This window comes from Ciconia boyciana, chromosome 1 (assembly GCF_034638445.1).
Source record: "Ciconia boyciana chromosome 1, ASM3463844v1, whole genome shotgun sequence".
In the NCBI taxonomy this organism is placed as follows: Eukaryota; Metazoa; Chordata; class Aves; order Ciconiiformes; family Ciconiidae; genus Ciconia; species Ciconia boyciana.
The window spans coordinates 86,155,355-86,176,974 of NC_132934.1; the positions used below are offsets into that span (position 1 = coordinate 86,155,355).

The 21,620-nt window shown below is 51.6% G+C and overlaps 1 long non-coding RNA gene across 1 annotated transcript; it reads left to right on the plus strand.

The window, feature by feature from the left end:
* Positions 1–10,347: 10,347 nt before the first annotated feature.
* On the plus strand, positions 10,348–14,126 carry LOC140659342 (uncharacterized). Its single transcript, XR_012045104.1, has 3 exons — positions 10,348–10,452; positions 12,340–12,800; positions 14,007–14,126. It is a non-coding gene; the product is annotated as an uncharacterized lncRNA (long non-coding RNA).
* Positions 14,127–21,620: the final 7,494 nt, after the last annotated feature.

Genomic DNA, 21,620 nt, shown 5'->3' on the forward strand with positions numbered 1-21,620 from the left:
TTTATTTTCCTCAGCATTTGACAAGAATAAGGAGGGGGAAAAATGCAGAAGAGGAACACAGGGGTGAAGGGAGCGGGCTGCTTAGTGAATTAATAGTGTCATACAGGATCTTTTGTCTTCCTGCTTAGAATTAATTTAGCTTTGGTGGTGGTCAACTGGGATTTGTATGGTAGGCTATGTCTTTTAAGGCAATTAATTTACACGAGCTTAGACATTTCAAAGGAACCACTACAGCCTTAGTTGTCCCTTCTGTTTAGCTTCTTCAAGAGAATGCAATCAGCAAATCTGCATTACAATTGTGAGTGGACCTATCACTTGAGGTAGCCTGGACTGGGATAGGTATAGGTGCAAAAATTTGAGGATAGCTTGCACTCCTGCAGGTTCAAGGATAAGTGAAGATTTTACTTTGCAGTGCTCTATGGGACTCTTTATATGACTAATGGAGACAGAAAAGACAGTATTACTGTACAAAGTAAGACTTTGTACGTAAAATCTCTCCTAGTTGACTTCAAAGTCAGTAAATGGAATATATGTTCCTGATAGTTTCAGTAGGTAATATAACTGTTCTTATGAGAGTAGGACTAGGATTTCCTTCTTCCTATTTATTAAGTGCTAAGTGAGCAGGACCTTGATCATAAACCTATTCAGGTTAATGGAACAATTTCTATTGCCCTTAATGTATATTGCTTCAGTGCACTGTAGACAGCATAACAGTCTTCTCCAAAAAGAAAGTTGAAATATAGTACAGATACAAAGACAGAATCAACTTACTGGGTACAGAAAAATATATCTTCTGCTTTTCTGGGTGTGAGAGTCAATTTAAAAATTAGCATTTATTTATGTGAACAGCTCAGAAATTAAAAGAATATTTAAGACTTTTTGGCTTTTAAGATTCCACTTATGGAATCACACAGAATAGCTTGAGGTAGGAAGGAACCTCTGGAGATTGTCTAGGCTAACTCCTGGTCTTGAATCATTGTCAGCTAGAGCAGCTTGCTCACTCTTTGGTCAGGTTCTGAGTATCTCCAAAGATACTCAATATCCAAAGATATTTAACACAGATATCTACACAACATAGCTGGGCAACCTGTTCCTGCGTTTGACCACACTTACAGTAAAAAAGAGGGGGTTTGTGTTTAAACGAAACATCTGTAATTGAATTTATGCCTGTTACACGACTGAGAATAGTCTGACTCTGTCTTCTTTATTCAGACATTCATACCCATGAATAAGATCCTCCCTGAGTCTTCACTTTTTAAGGCTAAACAAACCCAGAACTCTCAGCATCTCATTCTATGAAAGATGCTCTGTTCCCTTAATTATTTTTGTAGCCCTTTGCTAGAATTGCTCCAGCAAGTCCACATAGTTCTTGTCCTGGGGAGTCCAGAACTGAACACTTTATCCCACATGTGATCTCACCAGTGATGAACAGAGGGTAAACACTCTTTCTGGCAACACTAAATGTCACAGCCCCTTTGCATCTCTCATAAGGGCCCTTTAGTTCTTTCTGGTCACCTGCCTCAGGTGTCCTTGAGGAACTGAAAGGGAAAGCAGATGATAATTGGTCACAGCTGTTGCCCCCATGGCCTAGTTGCTCTGTGCGTGTAGCCACTGTTTCTAGGTCAGGTGGGGTGTCTTTCAACCAGCTCCTCCAAGGCAGGAGAGACTTTGGAAGCTCACTTCTGATCAATGGTACGCACCAGCACTAAAATCTGTGAGATGTACAAAGCCTAGTCAAGAAAGGCCTCTGCTTCATGCTCCTGGGAAGGCTTCTCTCTGGCACATGGATTTTGAGAGCTGCTCTGCGCTTGCCTAGCCTCATCATGGTACAACCCTGTCTCAATCTCGGCAGAGCCCGGTTCCAAAATTGAAAACATCCAGCAGTTGCTCCTGCACGGAAGGTGCCAGGACTGAAAGCTATTGCTGGTCCTCAGCTTTCCATGGCAGTACATTCACAGTTCAAAAAACTCTGGGGCTCTGTGCTTGCCTAGACTCCTAAGAGTCCCAACATTCTATCTCAGTCTTGCCAGAGTCCAGCTCTGAAATTGAAAACTTCAAGAGATTGCTCCTACACCGAACATAACAGCACTGAAAGCTGTTGCTGGTCCTCACCTTTCCTTGGCCATGCATTCAAAGCCCCACAAACTCTGGGGCTTTGAACTTGCCTAACCTCCTAACGTCCAACAATCCAGTGTTCAGTCTCACCAGATCCCAGCTCCGAAATTGAAAAGGTCCAGAGATTACACCCACATCGACCATGCCAGGACTGAAAGCTATTGCTGGCTCTCACCTTCCCTTGACAGCACATTCACACCCCACAAAATCTGGGATTCTGTGTTTGCCTAGCCTCCTAACGATTCCCGCGTTTTCTCTATCATTCTCGCCAGATCCCAACTCTGAAATTCAAAACATCCAGCGATTGCTACTACAGGAAAGGTGCCAGGACTCAAAGTTCTTGCCGGCCATCAACTTCCCAATGCAGCACATTCACAGCCCCAGAAACATTGCGGCTCTGCATTACCTAGCCTCCTAATGGTCCCAAAAATCTCTAGTCAGAGGCCAGCTCTGAAATCCAAAATGTCTGCAGATTGCTCCCACTTGGAGGGAGCCAGGAGTGATAGCTGTTGATGGTCATCACCTTCCCTTGGCAGTGCATTCACATCCCAACAAACTCTGGGGCTCTACAATTGCATAGCCTCGTAATGATCGCAGCACCCTCTATCACTATGGCCAGAGTCCAGGTCTGAAATATAAAATGTCCCGCGATAGCACCCACACCAAACGTGGCAGTACTGAAAGCTGTTGCTGATCCTCACTGTCCCTTGGAACCGCATTCACAGCCCCAAAAACACTGGGGCTCTGCACTTGCCTAGCTTCGTAACGGTCCAACACTATCTGACTCACTCTCACCACAGCCCAGCCCTGAAATTCTAAACATCCAGCGATTGCTCCCACACGAAAGGTGCCAGCACTGAAAGCTCTTGCTGGTTCTTGCTGTCCCTTGGAAATGCATTCACTGCCCCACCATCACTGGGGCTCTGCCCTTGCCCAGCTACCTAATGGTCCAAAATTGTCTATCTCTCTCGCCAGAGCCCAGCTCCGAAATTGTGAACGTCCAGCAATTGCTCCCACACGAAAGGTGCCAGGAGTGAAAGCTGTTCCTGGTCCTCACTGTCCCTTGGAACTGCATTCACTGCCGGACAGACACTGGGGCTCTGCACTTGCCTAGCTTCGTAAGGGTGCAACACTGTGTATCTCACTCTCTCTGAAGCCCAGCTGTGAAATTCTAAATGTCCAGCAATTGCTCCCACACGAAATATGCCAGGACTGAAAGCTGTTCCTGGTCCTCACTGTCCCTTGGAACTGCATTCTCTGCTGCACAGATATTGGTGCTCTGCAGTTGCCTATCTTCCTACGGGTCCAACACTGTGTATCTCACTCCCTCGAGAGCCCAGCTCCGAAATTCTGAACATCCAGTGATTGCTCCCACTACGAAAGGTTTCAGGACTGAAAGCTGTTTCTGGTCCTCACTATCCCTTGGAACCGCATTCACTGCCGCACAGACACTGGGGCTCTACCCTTGCCTAGATTCGTAAGGGTGCAACACTGCGTATCTGCCTCTTGCCAGAGCCCAGCTCCGAAATTCTAAACGTCCAGCGATTGCGCCCACAGGAAAGGTGCCAGGACTGAGGTCCTCACTGTCCCTTGGAAGTGCATTCACTGCCACACAGACTGGGGCTCTACCTTTGCCTAGATTTGTAATGGTGCAACACTGTGTATCTCGCTCTCGCAGAGCCCACCTCCAAAATTCTAAATGTCCAGAGATTGTCCCCATACGAAAGGTGCCAGGAGTGAAAGCTGTTGCTGGTCCTCACTGTCCCTTGGAACTGCATTCACTGCCGCACAGACACTGGGGCTCTGCACTTGCCTAGCTTCGTAAGGGTGCAACACTGTGTATCTCACTCTCTCCGAAGCCCAGCTGTGAAATTCTAAGAGTCCAGCCATTGCTCCCACATGAAATGTGCCAGGACTGAAAGCTTTTGCTTGTCTTCACTGTCCCTTAGAACTGCATTCACTGCTGCAGAGATATTGGTGCTCTGCACTTGCCTATCTTCCTACGGGTCCAAAACTGTGTATCTCACTCCCTCTAGAGCCCAGCTGCGAGATTCTAAGAGTCCAGCCATTGCTCCCACACGAAAGGTACCAGGAGTGAAAGCTGTTGCTGGTCCTCACTGTCCCTTGGAACTGCATTCACTGCCGCACAGACACTGGGGCTCTGCACTTGCCTAGCTTCGTAAGGGTGCAACACTGTGTATCTCACTCTCTCCGAAGCCCAGCTGTGAAATTCTAAGAGTCCAGCCATTGCTCCCACATGAAATGTGCCAGGACTGAAAGCTTTTGCTTGTCTTCACTGTCCCTTAGAACTGCATTCACTGCTGCAGAGATATTGGTGCTCTGCACTTGCCTATCTTCCTACGGGTCCAAAACTGTGTATCTCACTCCCTCTAGAGCCCAGCTGCGAGATTCTAAGAGTCCAGCCATTGCTCCCACACGAAAGGTACCAGGAGTGAAAGCTGTTGCTGGTCCTCACTGTCCCTTGGAACCACATTCACTGCCGAACAGACACTGGGGCTCTGCAGTTGCCTAACTTTGTAAAGGGTGCAAGACTGTGTATCTCACTCTCTCCAAAGCCCAGGTCTGAAATTCTAAACGTCCAGCGATTGCTCCCACATGAAATATGCCAGGACTGCAAGCTGTTGCTGGTTCTCACTGTCTCTTGAACTGCATTCACTGCCGCACAGGCACTGGGGCTCTGCACTTATCTATCTTCTTACAAGTGCAACACTGTGTATCTTACTCCCTCTAGAGCCCAGCTGCGAAATTCTAAAGGTCCAGCGATTGTTACCACACGATGGTGGCAGGACTGCAAGCTTTCTGGTCCTCACTGTCCCTTGGAACCGCATTCACTGCCGCACAGACACTGGGGCTCTGCACTTGCCTAGTGAGCTACCGTTTGAAAACTGTCTTCCTCCCTCTTGCCAGAGCCCAGCTCTGAAATTCTAAATGTCCAGCAATTGCTCCCACACGAAAGGTGCCAGGAGTGAAAGCTGTTGCTGGTCCTCACTGTCCCTTGGAACTGCATGCACTGCCCACAAACACTGGAACTCTGCACTCGCCTAGCTTCCTACAGGTCCAACACTATCTCACTCTTGCCATAGCCCAGCTTAGAAATTCTAAATGAATGCGGTTCCAAGGGACAGTGAGGACCAGGAACAGCTTTCACTCCTGGCACCTTTTGTGTGGGAGCAATTGCAGGACGTTCAGAATTTCGAAGCTATGCTGTGGCAAGAGTGAGATAGTGTTGCACCCTTATGAAGCTAGGCAAGGGCAGATCCTGAATGTTTGAGGGGCAGTGGATGCAGTTCCAAGGGACAATGAGGACCAGCAACAGCTTTCAGTCCTGGCACGTTTCATGTGGGAGCAATTGCTGGACGTTCACAATTTCGGAGCTGGGCTCTGGCGAGAGAGATAGACAATTTTGGACCATTAGGTAGCTGGGCAAGGGCAGAGCCCCAGTGATGGTGGGGCAGTGAATGCATTTCCAAGGGACAGCAAGAACCAGCAAGAGCTTTCAGTGCTGGCACCTTTCGTGTGGGAGCAATCGCTAGACGTTTAGAATTTCGGAGCTGGGCTCTGGCGAGAATGAGATATACAGTGTTGGACCGTTACAAAGGTAAGCAAGTGGAGAGCCCCAGTGTTTGTTGGGCTGTGAATGAAATGCCAAGGGACAATGAGGAGCACCAAGAGTTTGCAGTCCTGGCATCTTTCGTGTGGCAGCAATCACTGGATGTGTAGGATTTCGGAGCTGGGCTCTGGTGAGAGAGAGATAGTGCTAGACCGTTACGACGGTACGCAAGTGCAGAGCCCCTGTGTTTGACTACGAGCCAACCACTGTATTCCATATATATCACAGACTAAGTGAGTCTTCTTGGAGCCATCTAGCTCTTGATGGCCACATATGATGCCCAGGGGAGGGGGTGGTGTCTCATGGGGCACAATGCACACCCTACAGGCAGAGGGGGCCAGAGGGGACTGAGTGCCTGAATGCTGGGGTCCTCTTCCCATCTCTGGGGAGATTCCAGGACTTAGTGGAATAGAAGTGAGGGAATGGGGGAGCAGCCCAGGTGCCCAAGCTGTACTGGAGGGATTAAAGCCCCATGTGTGAGGAGTTAAAGGTCTTGCTTTTGTGATAATTGTGCCTGTCTTATAAGTGGGGAGAGTGTTTTGGTGACATCCAGAAATGTCCCCTGGGGCAGAGCCCCCTGCCGTGGACATCACCCTGGTCCTGCATCTGTCATGCCAAGGACAACAGTGATTAACAGCCAGGAATGAAATCTCTCCACATGAAAGACGAGAACAGGACCCAGGCGTCTGACTTCTCAGTACCTCCTTCCCTTCCTGTATCACCGTGGTTATCTGCTCCATGCCCAGAGCCAGAAGGAATCCAGATGTTGGAGCTGCTGTTCCTTTTATGCCCAGCCCCATACTTCTTTCCCGATGGAGAGGCGATGCACCTGATTTGAGGCGGAGTGCAGACAACCTTCCCATTTAATGTGCCGGGCGGTTTATTTGTCCCATGAATAAACCCCAGGAAAGAGAATGCATGGTCGGACTGGATTTTGGTTCGGATTTTTGACCACGAGGTAGCACCGCTAACTGCTGAAAGAGCAGGACTGTCTGCCATTCTGTGTCCGTGTCACGACTTCCCTCACATCCCCAATCCGCACCCAGCTCCTCCGAAGTGTGCGGAGGGGCTTCCAGCCCCGGCTCAGCAGGCATCCGGCACCTCACTGAGATGTGGCACCCCACTGAGATGCTCCAAAGCTGAGTCCTCGGCGCGCCGCTCCCCCTCCCCTGCCCCCAGCAGTTGTCCCTGGTTTTCCATAACCCCCCAGGTTCCCAAAACCCTCTGCCCCCCTCCCCCAACATAAGCTCCCCCAGCCAAGAGCGGGATGTATGCTCACCTGCCAGCTCAACACCATTGCTTAATTAAAAACCACCCCCCGACCCTTTCCCCAAAAGTGACTGTGGGAGGCTTTTCCTTCGTCTGGCTGTAAACCCCCTCCTCCTCAGGGAACCCGACATCCAGGCATGCCCCGCTCTAAGTCCCAAAACCCACTGCCCTCCAAGGAAAACAAGGTGTCTGGGCCACTACCCCTGGCTCTAATCTGCAGACACGCCTAGCTTCCCAGAAGTAGGCTGAGAAAGCCAGCATCGAGGCAGTCCTTCCCACTCCCAGATCCACAGAATGCTCAGCGAAAAGAAGAAAAATAACCACCTCGCTGCGGCATGAAGTAAATAAGCTTGGGGGGCCCTGGAGGCCAGTTCTCCCAGGGTCAACAGAAAGGAGGGGTGGATGCAACATATCTGAGGATTCTTCATGTGCACGGCTGAAACAGCCATGGCTCAAACAGGGATGCATCCCATTTATGTCAGTTCCTCCCCATTTCTCACCCCCAAAAGACAAACTCAGGCCTCCACCTCCTCCATGTGTAGCTCTCCACTCCCTTCAGTGCGGACCCAGAGCGGGACTCTGGGTTTGTGGAGAACCACAGATGGGAAACCAAGGCTACAAATGGTGACCATAGAGAACAGAGCAACTTGGAGGGTGTGAGGAGGGCTGATGTGCAATTTCTACATTTGAATTTGTTGGGAACCTGGTGGGAATCACAAGCTTGCAAATCACATCCCCAGCTATGTAGGACATGGGCTTATCAAGATCACAAACCTGCAGGAGGAGGCAACCCAGGAATTACCTGGAGCCAAAAGCATGGTCTGTCTCCCCACCTGCCCTGTATTGGCAGGCCATGGGGGGTCTATGGCTTAAAGGGGTGAGGGAGGCAACGGGAGCTAAATTGTGAGTTGTCCCTGCCCACAGCACGACACATCCCACGTGAGCCATGGGATGGCCCTGGTGACTAGGACAAGGACCAGGCTGAGAAAGTCCCAGAGAAGTTTCAGAAGGGATTGTTGGGACCTCTGCTGTTTCCTAGCATCTGGTCTGGCCCACTCACTGCATCCCCTGCTGCTTGCCGCAAGACAAGAGGGCTGCCCTGACATGCCTACTCTTCTTTACCTCCAGTGCCGCTGAATAGCAAAAGAGAGTGGAAGTCCCCAGGGGAAGCTGATGCTCAGGTATATTTTCACAGTCCAGCAAGGAGAGAAGCTGAGAAATCCTTCATGGAGTGTGAGGCATAGGCCCGGTCAGGGGTGCTCCAGCTCATGCTGTAGCTGTGGGGAGAGGGAGATGTTGTCTGGCACGCAAGCAAACTGTGCAAGACCACAGCTTCCACCTGTTGATCCAGCGTCTCCTGCTTAGCACCTGCGTACGGTTTTGCTCATGCCTTTCACTGAACTTCCTTCCTCAGAGAAACACTGAGTTGGGTGACAGCCCACTAGCCTTCTCCTTCCTGGCATCATGAGGCGGAAGTACCACCAGGGATCCTAGCTCATTTCCACTTGTTTCTCCTTCCCTGTTGCCAGGTACAGCTCCAGGCACAGGGTCCGACAGTTCCTATGAGGAGGGAAAGGTGCTGCCAGCAGGGCTCGGCATGGTTTTGAAGACCTCTGTCATTTGTTGCCTGGGTCCCTTTTACCCTTGCCACTCTCCCAGCTGTTCATCCCTGTGCCCATCGGGTTCCCCAGCTAGCCTACGCTGAGTTTGCCCCATTCAGGGGAGGCCAGGTGGATGTCCTTCTGAGCAGAAACACCTGAGGGCGCTGTGGAGACGATGCCAGGGGCCTGAATCTCGTGAGCCTGTGAGCAGCGCAGCAGAGAGGTGCCACTGGTAGAGCCCGAGTGCCTGAAATTGCACTGCACAGCTGCTTTCAAGACCCTAGTGGTCTCACCGGCTGCATCGCAGCGGCACCCCTCCACCGCTCTGGAGGACACAAGCTCAGTCCTGCCAGAAAAGGAAACCACCTTGGACAGGTTGATTCACAGGGCAGAGGGGGCAATGACGCAGACGGTCTCGGTCCCTGAGCACGCCTTGAATTTGCCAGACAAAGTGTGCTCCTGAAGCAGGGCTGCCAGAAGTCCTTGCCCCAGAGGCAGCACCAGGCTGAGACACCCAGGGCTCCCCAGGTCCCAGAGAGAAACCATCTCTGGAGGAACTTGGGCTACTGCCTGTCAGCAAGGAAGGTGGAGGGAGAGGCCGCCCCGGCCACAGTCCTCAGCACCTCTTCTCCCTCATGCCTCCCCCTCTGGGCCACACATGATTCTTTCTTCCTTCCCATGCCAGCACATTGGCTGTCCCTGGGCTCTTCACGGGCATTTACCTTCCTCTCCTACCCCTCTCACCAGCTCTGCTGGGCTAGGGCTGGAGGGAGCCCTGCACCCCCCCCCCTTCCTGCCCCTCATATACCTCCCATCCCCATCACAGTGCTCACTGCACCAGCCTGGAGCACTTCCAATACTCAAACACGTGTGTGTGACCGGCCGGGCTGGAGTGGGCAAAGGCTCAGGACGCTGAGCATCTCCTGTCCCTGCAGTTCCTCTGTGGAGGAAAGAGGGATGGGGAAAGCAGCCAGGAAAGGGGTCCTGGCCTGCTTTGTTTCCTACCCCTCCTGGTCCCACGGTGAGAGGTGTTATGGGTAGGGATAGTGTGCGGCAGCTGAGACCCCCATCCCACTCTTTCCTTTGTGATGTTCAGGAACATTCCCAACTCTGCTGCAGAGAGTAAGAGAAAGTAACTGCAGTTGGACTCACAGTTCCCTGCAGGAGAGCAGCTGGAAGCTGCAGACACTGTTTTGCTCTTCAGAGAAAGGGATGGGGGGAAGAGCTTCCCTGCAAAGCCCATGGGAGCCCTCAGCAGGCAGAATGCTTGGGCTGTTGTGGTGTCTTTTCCTGGTCCTGCCTCTCACTGACGTTAATTGCTGTGCTCACAGTACTGCATAGAGAAAGAGCCCCCTCCAGCCGGGGGCGGGGGGAGGGAAATGAACCAGCCATGGCTGAGGGAGAGAGGGAAAACACATGGGAAAATGCAAGGGACCTATGTGTGTCCTTCACACCTCATTCCTCCAGCTCTCAAGGACTTCAGAAGGAGAAGGAGAACTCTCAGCATTCCCCTGCCTTGCACACACTCAGACTCCCATGCAACCTCAGCATAGTTCTGCCCATGCAACCCCCTTCTTCCCTCCCCACTCCCCCCGCCCTCGCATCTCTGCAGGGTTTATACTTTCCTGTGATTGTGTGCGTCATTCCCCAGTGTTCCCAGCCAGCCAATCCTTTCTCACATTTCATGTCCTGCCCAGCCCCAATATGTCTCATCCTCACTCAGTGCTTCCTCTTCGCATATCTCTGGGCAGCTACAAAAGGCAGGTCCCTGGAAGGACAGGGGCTTTTTCCCCATGGTTCCCTGCTGGTTCTTTGTGGCCATGCTGGCCGGTATGGGTAAGTGAACTCAACTCACTCCTGAGCACCTACATGGATTCCACTGCTGCTGTCCCCTCTGCGTACCCAGTTGCTGGCAGGGCTCCATTCCCCAAAGCTTCCTGTGCTGAGGATGGCAATGAATCAGGCAACGAACGCCTGAATCTCCTGCTATGGCTGTCTATTTTTTTCTCCTGTGCACAGCCCCCAAAGGGTTCCTTTTCTGGACACAAACTGCTCAGGAATGTTTGCTGCCTATCGGAGAGAGATTAGAAGCTCACCTGCTGATCTGAAGAGCTGTCCCATCCCTTCCGCTGCTCCCTAGCCTGTCCTGTTCCTTCTCACCCTCTTCTCTACCAACCCACGGTGCCTAGTTCACGTTTTTCCATTTTTTTTCCTCCTCCTCCACGCTCCTCCTTTTCCCTTCTAGCGTTGGCTCTGGAACAGTCCCTAGACACAGTGATACGACAAGGCCAGTCCGTGAATCTGAGCTGTTCCAAGAAGCAATCCTCCACCACAGCTATGTACTGGTACAAGCTGGCTTTGGGGAAGGACTCCAGGCTGATCCTCGTGGCTTCTGCATTAGCAGGTGCTAAAGCAAATGTTGAGGATGATTTCCAAAGCCATTTCAAGAGCAGTGAGATCCAAGGAGACGGAATGACCCTCTTGATAGAGAACGCATTTCTCAATGACTCTGGCACGTATTACTGCGCTGAGAATGAAACACAGTGGCTAGGCTGCTGAGGGAGCTGAGCGCAAACCTCCCCCGCACAAAAGGGACCTGCTTTCCTCCTCGTCGGTGCTGCACAAGGCAGGATGATCTGTTGCCACTCATTACCTCCTCTGCTTCCTAGCCTTCCTCCTCTTCTCAGACTCTGTGAGTTTATTTGTCCTGCTTTCTCTCCTTGCCACCCCGCTCCTCCTTGCCTCCCTCTTCATTTAACTCTCATTTCCATTATATCCACTTCCGTCAACCCTTCTTCCCCACTCTGCCTCCCTTTCTGTCCCCACCTTCTTCTTTCTGTCTCTCTTCAGTCTGCAGTCCTTCCGCTCATTTAACTCCAGCCAACCCTGCTCATCATTCTCACTGCCAAACAGAAAGGATGTTCGCCTGAGAAGTTCTCGGTGCACCTTCAGATAAAGGCAAGGCCAGGCAGGTGGCATAATAGCCGGTACCAAGTGGGAGCTGCCGGTACCAAGTGGGAGCTGCCCACATGCTCCTCCATTACAGCGACCTGTCCGAGGTTATCCTGTGGCCAAGGGAATATGTGCAGCACAGGCCCGAAGGCCACATTGCACATGCAGCACAGCACAGCGCAGCACAGGCCTGCGCCTACTCAGGTTAGCTGTTATGTGGATCACTAACTCCTCCATGTACAGTGGTCTCTGGGTCAGGATCGCCAAGGGGACCTTCCGCCCCTTGGTCCGCATACAGTTTACCTTTCCCAAAGATATTATATGAATTACAGATTATGTCAGCAAGCCGTGCAGCTAACAGAAAGTTTCCTGACAGGTTAGAGTGTTATCTCTGTCATAACATACACCAGTGTGCGGCACAGGCCGGCATGGGGCCGTCCAGCAGGTTCACACACCGCAGCTTCTCATGCTAACGTACGGGCTTCTTAAGCCCTAAGCACAAGGCCCAACAGAGCAGGCATGGCCTGTTCGAGATCCCTAACTCCTCGAATACCATGTGTTCTGCAAGGCTCCCAATGCACTGCCCTGCCACCTGCATACCCCCGGGGAACCCCATGGGACATGGAGACCCTTCCCATGGACACAACAAGCACAGCCTCCTCTCAGCTGCAGTGCTGGGGGTGTTGTGGGGGTTTGGGGGCGTGGGGTTTCTTCCTGTTGCCTGTACGATTTAGCCCACCCTCTTGGTCCTTTTCTCCCTTTTCTTTTGAGGAATCCGGGGTCATTCCTGAGTCTCCTGTAGGAAGTTTGTGGAAATGAATGCAATGGGACACACTTGGACCAGCAACAGAGGGTCTGGGAGCTGGAGGCACTGCTGTCACCCTTCTGCTAAAAGGACACAGGGGAACATCTTCACTGCAAAGCCCATGGCAGCCTTGAGCAGCCGGATCACTTGCTCTCTTGTGTGGGCCGGCCTTCCACTGCCACGCATTGCTGGGCCCACAGCACGGCACAGACGTGCAGAGGCTCTGTCAGGCCTCTGATAGACAGAGTGTGTCAGTGTACACAAACTGCGAGCCTCGCTTCCTGCCTGCAGTGATTTCCCACAGCCTTGGGTTGCTGAACAAGGCTGTGCCCCATGTAGAGAAGATGACAGGATTTTCTCCAGCTCTGTCCATCCTCGTCCTGCTGCTCCTTTGCAGAATGCTACAGTCTTCTCTGGCATGGAGAAGGTAAGTCTGTACCAGCATATCCCACGGTGAATACACTTCTCCTCAGAAATCGCTCCACGTTGCAGTCTCCCAAGAGGCAGTCCCAGTGCAGAGCCAAAGGCAGCCTTTTCTCTCCTTGAGATCTCCCTTTGGAAGAAGAGAAGAACAGTTACACAACTCTTCTCTGTCATGCTACAACAGACACCGGGATGACAGGTCAGAAGTCTTTCCCATACCTGGGCAACATGACGAGCAGCCCTGGCATAAGCAGAGAAGATTCCACGTTGCAGCTCACAGGGTTGGGAGTCTGTGAGTGTGAGGGTGTCTAAAGAGGAGACTCAGCTGAGGGGCACAGGCACAAACATGCATTCCTGAGCTCTCTTTCTCTTCCCTTCATTTGGTGCCTCTTTGTGCATCCCTGTGCTGTGCACACACTCAGGCTGCCACACAGCCCCATCATGCTCCTGTGATAACACTTCTCTCCCACCTACGCATACACACGCATATGCTCACACACAGGAGGAAGTCAGTGGAGCAGGGTACATGCACCTCATGCCTGCATGCAGGTGTCATTCCCCGCTGTTCCCAGCCAGCCAGCTGCCTTCTCACACATCAGGCTCTCTCTCACTGCCCTGCCCACCCGCAAAGAGACGTGTCTCTCTTCCTCTCCCAGCCTTTCCTCTTCGCACATCTCTCTGCCTGTGCTGCCACCACAGGCGGGTTGTTGGAAGGAGGTGGCCTTTCTCCATGGTTCTCCACTGGTTCCTTGTGGCCGTCCTGGCCCCTGTGGGTAAGTGAGCTTCCCTTCCACTTGAACAGCTGCACTGGAGCCACCACTGCTGCCTCAGTTGTGTGCCCAGTGGCTGGCAGTGCCCCATTCCCCAAGGCTTCCAGGGGGAGGATGGGCAATGAACGAGGTGAGCTTTTCCTCAACCTCTTAACTAACTCAGAAAATGCTACAGATCTACAAATGTGTTTTTCTGTCCCATTTTAATACTTCAATTGAGAGTACTGAAGTAATTATTTTTCAAAACAAATTTACTACGGTATTTGAAGCTGGTTTGTGGGGGTTTTTCCTCCTATGTGTCTCTCTCAGAGAAACGGGACACTGTTCCCATAGCTTGCTGACATCCTTATACCACCCATCCCATGTCATACTGCAAGGATGTGTTTTCGTGTCCCCTTCAACGCGTTTCACTCCTCACGTCTCTTCCCTTCTCTTTCCAGGCCAGGCCCTTCAGCAATCACCAGACATGGCTGTCCGAGTGGGAGACTCTGTGACTCTGAACTGTTCCCAAAAGGGGAGTGCATTCTCGACCATGTACTGGTACAAGTTGCCCAAGGGGAAGGATGCCACTCTGCAGTTGATTGTACAGTCAGTGGAAGGTGGCACAGCAAGCATTGAGAAGGAATTCAGCAACCACTTCCAGAGTAATGGGACTAAGGGCAGCCGCTTATCTGTGGAGATAGGTCATGCCCTACTCAATGATTCAGGCACATATTTCTGTGCTGAGCAAGACCCACAGTGATTCAAAAGCTGGAGCAGCATAGCACAAACCTTTCCATGCAAACAGGGATCTGCCCCCAGCACACACACACACAGAGCCCTGTATTTGACAGTACCCCATTTTCTCCTCTTGCCCTCCAGCTTTGTCTACTTAAGGAAAGCAGTGGTATCGTCTGTCTGTCTTCTGCCTGTTCTCCAATTTCTTTCCTATTCTTTCCCATCTCTGAATCGCCCTCCTTTCTTCTTGTACTCACTGCCTTGCCTCATTTATCTGCCATCCATAGACTGCCTCTCACTTTCCTCCCCTACTCTCTTTCTCTCTGTGCCCTTCCCCCTCCTTGTCTGGCCTCTCTCACACCTGTCCCCCTCCTATTTACTACAACCTCTTCCGCTTCTTCTTCCTGTCAGCCTGTTACACTAATTCATAGGTAAGCAGGATGTTTGGATGAGAGGGTCTTTGTGGTACTCACATAGGCTGCTGGGCCTCCATTAAAGGCCTGCCAAGAAAGACAAATGTGTGTTAATCCTGTCTGGTGTTGGGAAGAAGGGGATAGAAAGTTCCTCTCTGCAGAAGGAAGGTGCCCTCTGTCCCCTTTCCCTACGCAGACCATTTCATGGTTCAGGTGTTACAGGGATGAAACCAGTTGTGGGGTTCTTAAAAAAACCCCCTGTGATTTCAAAGAGATTCTAGCGGGGTCCCATCACACAGGATTCCAGCCTTAGATCAGGCCTCAGGGCCCCAGGATTTGTCCAATATGAGTCTCCTCAAGCCTTGACTCACATCCAGTGCTCCTTACTCCATGACACCGAAGAGCTCAGCTCCCTTTCAGCCACTGGGGTTGCACTCCACTCTACCTGGACCTCTCTGGACCGGACCAATCCAGCCTAGCTGCCCCTGCCCCCGCTTCCCTTTGTCCCTTGGTCAGGATGGGATGGGCGCCCTCTCTGTGCCCTTGGGGGCAGGAGGTGGAACCAAGGCCTGGGGTCTCTCCCACATGCCACTTACATCCTGGCCATTCAAAGCATTGTTGTCCACGATCCTGCCGTTGAACCTGCCTTTGCCCTGGGAAGACAAATGGATGTCACCCTTTGCCCAGTGTGAAGCAGGGCCCACTCTACAGCCCTGCCCAGGGCTATCAGCCCAAACCTCTGCCCACACAGGTCCAGCCTGGGAACCGACTGCTCTGCACTCATGTCACCAGGTTATAGGGCGCAGATAGCTTCCCCAGAGAAGGAGAGGTCATAATCCACTTGGGGATTCATCCCATAATCCCCCTGGGAAGTAATCGCATAGTTCTTTTGGGATTAATCCTATTGTCCCAATGAAAATAATTCTGTAATGCCGTTGAGGAGTAATACCGTAACGCCCCTGAGGTTAGTCCCATAAACACAGTGAGGATTAATCCTGTAATCCCAAATGGGAAAAGCTCTGACATCCCATTTGGGATTATTCCCAAACTACACATACACAGCTACATTAAGCAGGTAGCTGTAGTGTGATTAAACCCATAGTTGGAATTCTATTTGTCTCATAATCCCAGTGGGAAATAATCCCATAATCCCTGCCAAGAGAGAAGCCAGACATAATCCTGAGACAGAGACCATCCACATTTTTCCCTGAGGAAGAGTCACGGGGCTGCCAATGGGGTGGCTCAGGATGCCTAAAGCTTTTTGTGCAATTTTGCATAGCAGATATATAAGGGGGTAATTTTTCCACCCACAGCCCCAGTGGCAACGCAAGACTGCCTCTCAGGGAATGCAGGCATCCAGACGCCCAGCCCCACAGCCCCGACCAGATGGACACCTTGTTGCCGTGGATCTCATCTAAGAGGTTCCCAGTGGGCTCAGGAGAGAGCTAGCCAAGAAGCGTCCCAGGGGGTTTGAAGCAGAATAGGTACCCTTGCCCCTTCCCGTCATCCTCTGCCCACACCCAGACACATAGAACACAGGCTTTTTATTTGACTTTCTTGGATATTTCTGGAATCTGGATACACCAGTTAGGACTTCATTGTGTCTCAAGCTCCCCCCCTGCCCCAGCTCGAGTCCTCAACTTTGTGCCCAGCCGTGCCCTGAGAAGAAGGGAGAGTGAGGTCCTCGAGGAGACCTCCCTCTCCACCTCCCTGGTCCTTCTGTGTCTATGCCCCCCCCTACAGGTTCATTACTCTTTGCACAGCCCCCAGAGACAGAGACTCACCCCAGCCCGCCCCACCACTGCCCTGGGCTCTGTGTGTTTTCACCTGGGCTTGGTGGAGAGGCCCTAGCCCTGCTTCATGACCATATCCAGAGCTCTCAGCCTGGCAGGAGGAAGGGGCAAGTTTGTTTGCTCCTCAGCACAAAGAGAATGTGAAATCTGGGTTCACAGCACACAGAAACTCTGAAGAGGAACACAGCGAGCAAAGCAGGTCTCCCACCACCACCTGCCACCCCCAAGCCAAGGAGAGGAGAGGCACCACAGTTGCATGCTGGCTGCCCACGGTCACCTTTCTGGTTCCACCATTGTTCCGACAGCTTTCGGACCCCGCCCCATGGAAGCTCTTGCCGTGCAATGGTAAGGGTGATGGGTGGGGGTGGAGGGGTTTAGGGGGGGAGGGTGCGCTCCATGCTTCCCTAGGGTATGGAGGATCTTGACCTTTCCCCAGATCCCCCTCTGAATGATATGAGCCAGATTACACAGTCCCCAGGGATACATGGAGCTAGGACGTGACTGTCCCTAGGACTTGGTGTCCCTGTATTGAGCGTGATGGCTCCTTGGATCCCCTCTTTGGGGATCCAAGCAGTAATGCCAGACACCCTCTGTGGTGCAGTTCTCAGACACTCTGTGGGTAACTGCCTGACTAGCACAGAAGCTCCTGTGATGGAGCAGGTTGTTGGCTTTGCTCCCCAAGTGACTTCCTGGGAGCACGAGATGTTTGACTTGAGCCCTAGGCTCCTAAGCCACTGAGGAGGCTCCTAAATCACTTTGGGCTCAGTGACATAGCCTGAAGAGGAGCGCAGGGGCCACCAGCTCTCCCTGTGACCAAGAGTAGGCACACCAGCGAAAGAAACAGACCAGGCAGGTTCTCCACCCCTAGGAAGGTGGGATTTGGGACGGCGAGGCCTCCTTCTGTGGCTCTGCAAAGCACAGCACACGACGTCCCACTTAGTCTCCAGGCAAGGACCAACTCTTCCATGTGGCAGATCCAAAGTCTCTGCTTCAATGCCCTGCCTCCTTCCGACCTCCTCGCAAAACACCGCCCTCTCCCCTCTTCCAGTCCTCCTTGCTCCCCCCTTCCCTCATTCATACAATGCCACGGATCGTCTGTCCTCCCAGCAGAGACAAAATGGTGAGCCGTGACACAAGTTCTTTCCTCCAGCTCACATATTTGCTTTCAGCCATCCAGGGAGCTACAGGCAAGTGTGAGCATCAAAACCCACAGGAACAGATCCTATGCATCGGCCCAGATGGCGCTTTGCACGCGGGAGACCTTTCCGTGCAAGCCAGGAAGTCTGTCAGCGCACATATATATGTGCGCTCCGGCATATCTTTCACGTGTGAGAGCCCAGAAGCGACGGAGCTTTGGAACAGCTGCTTTCAAGTTCCTCCTCATCCTTTCACCCATGAACAGACCGATAGAGCACTATGCTTGTAAAGCTGCGTGTCACAGTGCCTCCAGAGCCCTGAGCCAGACTGTTAAATGTGAGTCTGACAACGAATGAGAAAGCTTCTAGGGAAAAGGGAGTCATCAGCCCAAGGACAGAGTCGACTGGGAAGGATGCAGGTGAATGGATGTGGCTGTGTCTTGATGAAACAAGGCTTCATGGACATGCTGACCGTGTCAAGCTATGCAGGTCTTTCCAGCAGCACGTTGCTTTGTTACGATACGTACCATCAAGAACACTGGACGTTTTGAAGTGGATGCGATCCATTTCTTTCCCTCGGAAGAAAGTCTCTTGTTCTATCACAAATAACCCACAAGGAGGAGGCAGGCATTAGATGTAACCTTGTTCTGTGTCCTTGAGGAGGAATTCCTGCCCAGCTTCTTCCCATTACCCTCACTCCCGAATAATCATTCTCACGGGGAATTTTTCTTGGCACGGTCACTGGATCTCCACTCCCAGTCTAAGGCCAAGGGCAGTTTTTTCTCCCTTCAGATCTCTCTTTGGAGGAGAAAGGCGCATTTGTGCAACTCTTCTCTGTCAAGCTACAACCCACACCGGATCATTATGTCAGCAGCCTGCTCTGTGCCTGGGGCAATGGCATGAACAGCATTGGGCTGAGCAGAGACAATCCCACATTGAGGCTTGTGGGGTCAGGGCCTGCGAAGTTTCCGGGAGTCTGGGATGGAGCGTCAGATGTGGGACAGAGAAGCAAAAACCGTGCCCCAGATCTCCGTTGCCTTTGCATAATACCTCTTTTCTGGAGATCTCAGCTGGTGCGGAAGGAAGAAAGGAAAACCCCACAGCATGCCCCCTGCCCTGCCTCAAACTCAGGCTCCCATCCAGTCCCATCATGTTCCTGTGATTGCGCGCACGCACATACACACATATGAAGAGAGCTGTGCAGGGTTCATACCACCCACTGCTGTGTGTGAGTGTTATTTCCCACCGATCCCAGCTAGCCAACTACTTTCTCACATTTCAGGTGCTCTCACACTGCCCTGCCCACCCCCAACCTCATGCATCTCTTCCTTCCTCAGCGTTTCCTCCTCACATGTCTCTGTGCCTGTGCTGCTACCACAGGCAGATTTCCATTGCTGACTCTTATTTTTTTCTGATTTCCTCCCCGTTTGAAACGTTTCTAATGCAGTCACGTTTTCTGTCAGCTATTTCTACTGGTCATTCATAGACAGATGAGAAACCTGCCCATAGCTTTTAAACCCATCCCATTCCTCTAGATTTTGAGGTTTTTTCACCCCCTTTCTCCTCAAATCATTTCACCTCCTGCCTAGCCTCCTGCTTCTTTTTTTTTCCTGCCCCCCTCCCGACAGCGTAGGCCCTTCAACAGCCTCCAGATGCAGTCATCAAAGAGGGAGGAGCTGTGACACTCAGCTGTTTCCAGATGGGAACCACATGCCCCTACAGGCCATGGTATAAGCAGGCTCAAAGAAAGGATACCACACTGCAGCTGGTAGTGTTTTCAGTGGAAGGAGAAAAGGCAGAGGACATGTATCTTCAAGGAAGAGTCTGCGGACAAATTCCAGAATCACTTCAAGAGCTGTGGGAGTATGGGCCATCACTTGTCCTTTTCAACAGATTTTGCCTCAGTGAATGACTCTGGCACATATTACTGTGCTAAGATACACATTGATTCAGGTGCTGAGGAAGCTGAGCACAAACTTCTCTGTACAGAAAGTGATCTGATGGCTGGGGAGATTCTGCCTCGGCTCTCTCTTGGTATGGTCAGCTGGCCGTTGCCCACAGAGCTGAGGCCAGGGGTCCCTGCAGAATGAGTTTGGGAGAGTATGCGTTAAACTATAATTTTCCTCACGCCATCACAAGATGCAGCCTTCTCTCTTTCTCGGTAGAGAGCAGAGTGGGGAGTGACGAGACAGTGCGAATTCCAAAGGCGAATGAGAGCCTGATTGTCGGGGATCTGCACCAGGTATTGTCTCTGTGAAGTGTGACGGATGCACTCGATCCCTTAACCAAACTAGCGGTAGTTTGGTACAGGCTCCAAAGGAGATAAAGGCCTAAGCCGTGACCGGGCCAAGAACTCCTCTAGTTCCAATCTCTTCTCTGAAAACCCACAAAGGAGCAGAGGGACACGGTGAGCATTGATGCATATGAGCTTGGAACACCGATCACGCGATTAACACGCGAATAGTGGGTGGGTTTTCCAAGACTCATTTATCAAGGAACAAAGGAAGTTGTGGGTACAAGGAGTCTCACGCATACCTTTTCCATCGCGTGTGATTTGACTACGAGCCAACCACTTTATTCCATGGATATGACAGCCTAAGTGAACCTCCTTTGAGCTCTCCCTGCTAAGCAGTTGGCTGCATGGCGGTGATCTCCCCTTGAGATGGGACATCTCTCAGGGTTGCTCCTCAAGGCAGAGAGACCTTTTACCAACGGCAGATCTTTTGCAATCGACCGATATGGCGCATAACCTTGTAGTACGGTAACTTTGATTTTGGTTACTTCCCTTCCTGCCATGCCAGGTTGGTGCAAGGTTTTCATGCCTTCCTATCTGCGCTCAAATACATTGCATGTGATCCCACTGGACTTTTTGCTGAGAAAAATAGAGAAAGTACAGGGCACTTTGTCCTGTTGACCCTCAGGCTCCAATCAGGGCTCAGAGCTCTGTAATCCTCTCGCTCCTGCTCTGCAGAGCTGCATGATGAAAGCAGTACGTGGACATGTCAGCAGAGAGAGAGAGAAAGAAGAATAGTGTCCTCACATCTCAGTGCTCTGCAGATGTCTGTTGCTCTTCTTCATCAGCACAAAGGAGAGAACACCTTTGTCAGCGACCTCTTCATGGCACTGTCCACCGCAGGCGTTAGTGCTGTTCCGGCCATGTAAGAGGGGAGATCCTGTGAGGCTATTCCAGCAATTTGAAAATCAAGTATGGCCTATATAATCTGGAAAGTGGAATTTCTTCTTTACCCGCTGGAGACCTTGACACATCGGGGGGATAGTGACAGAGGACTGGGACTGTTTCCAGACTACTCTTCTCAACAGCCCTGTCTGTCATAACTGAGAATGCACTCTGCCTGACAATAGGAAGTATTTCTCCCCCACCACCACCATTTTCATCTTGTCATCTTTTCATCGCATCCTCTCCTCTGTCCTCCAACTTTTTCTTCTCCTTTCCCCTAACATACCAGGCAAAGATATCAACCGCCCTCCACTCACAGTGGTCAGGGAGGGAGACAGGGTCAGGGAGTCACAGGTCAGGGACCTGTGACTTTCAACTGCTCCCGGATGAGAACTCTGTCTCCTGGTGAAAACAGGCTGAAGGGAAGGATGCCAGGCTGCAGCTCAAGGCTTTTTCTGGAAAAGGGCAGATGCTGAGAAGCTGCTTCAGCAAGTGCTCCCGGAGCAATGGGGCACAAAGCTACGGTCTGATCCTGTTCGCATATTGTGCCTATCTCAATGACTCGGGCACCTATTACTCTCCTAAGAAATATCTCTGTGACAAAGCACCTGAGAGCGCGGGGCACAAACCTCTCTGTAGGCAAATGGCACTTGTTCCGTCTTGCCCTGCTCTTCTCCTCTCCCTCCCTTTCCTCCAGTGTCGGATTTCTTTTAAATTTCTCCCCATTTCACCTATTCTCTGCTTTTTCTATCCTTTTATTTTACTCAAACTCTCTATTTCCCTTGTCTTTTTTAGGAGACAGCTACACAGCCTATTG